This window comes from Peromyscus leucopus, chromosome 1, assembly GCF_004664715.2.
Source record: "Peromyscus leucopus breed LL Stock chromosome 1, UCI_PerLeu_2.1, whole genome shotgun sequence".
In the NCBI taxonomy this organism is placed as follows: Eukaryota; Metazoa; Chordata; class Mammalia; order Rodentia; family Cricetidae; genus Peromyscus; species Peromyscus leucopus.
The window spans coordinates 183,969,470-183,970,678 of NC_051063.1; positions in this window are offsets into that span (position 1 = coordinate 183,969,470).

Genomic DNA, 1,209 nt, shown 5'->3' on the forward strand with positions numbered 1-1,209 from the left:
TCGAATTTATGGCCAGCCTGGTCTACATATTGAGTTCCAGGACAGCCAGGGCTACACAGAGAGACCCTGTCTCAACAAACACATAAAAAGAAATTATCCTCAGGTGTTTAGTCTGCGGCCTGCCTATCTACATGAGACCCCATCTCAGTGGTTCTCAATCTTCTTAATGCTTGATTAATGACCCTTTAATCAAGTCCCTCATGTGTGGTGACCACCCCCTCAACCATAAGATTATTTTCATTGCTACTTCATAACTGTAATGTGCTACTATTGTGAGTCATAAAGTAAGAATCCAATGTTCAGGGTATTGGACGTGTGGGGGTCGAGACCCACAGATTGAGAACTGCTTCCCTGTCTGGAAAAAGAAAGATAGAGGCGAGCGAGGGAGGGAGGGTGTGTTGCCACGGGCCCAGCTGCTTCCAAGTCAGTCAGGCTTTTCCAATCTCAAGGAGCCTATTCTAATCTTTTGTCTTTTTTGGTCCTTTTTAGCATTTTAAAGAAAGACTTATTTCGCTAGGCGGTGGTGGTGCACACCTTTAATCCCAGCACTCGGGAGGCAGAGGCAGGCGGATCTCTGTGAGTTCGAGGCCAGTCTGGTCTACAGGACAAGATCCAGGAAAGGCACTAAAACTACACAGAGAAACCCTGTCTCAAAAAACAAAAAAGAAAGACTTATGCCTTTTTTCTTATAAGCAACCTGACGTGGGTGCTGGGAGCTGAACTCTGGTCCTTTGATAAAGCAGAAGTATTTTTAATCTCTATTATTTCCAGCTCCCCGTTTTAGCAACTTTTTAGATACAAATAAAAACTGAAATGTTTATGGAGTACAGTACAGTGCATTGACGTATATAATTTGTGGGACAGCCTTATTGATAAATACATTACCTCCCATGCTTATCACTTATGTGACTATGTGTAATGAGGATACTTTTTATTTTTACTATTCTTTTATCTTTGACTATTTGAGAGAGGGTCTCATGTAGACCCCAGTCCAGACTTGAATTTGCTACACTTGAGCTTAGCCAGAAGGCTGAGAAGGGATTTGAAATTCCTATCTATCCAGGATGACCTTGAACTTCTGATCTTCCTGTGTCTGCCTCCAAGTGCTGAGATCAGCACACCGGCTCTGTGAACATTTTAAAGTTAGCTGTTAGCTGCAGCCACTGTGCTGTACCACAGAGCACTTGAACTTTCTCTGTTGTATTCAGA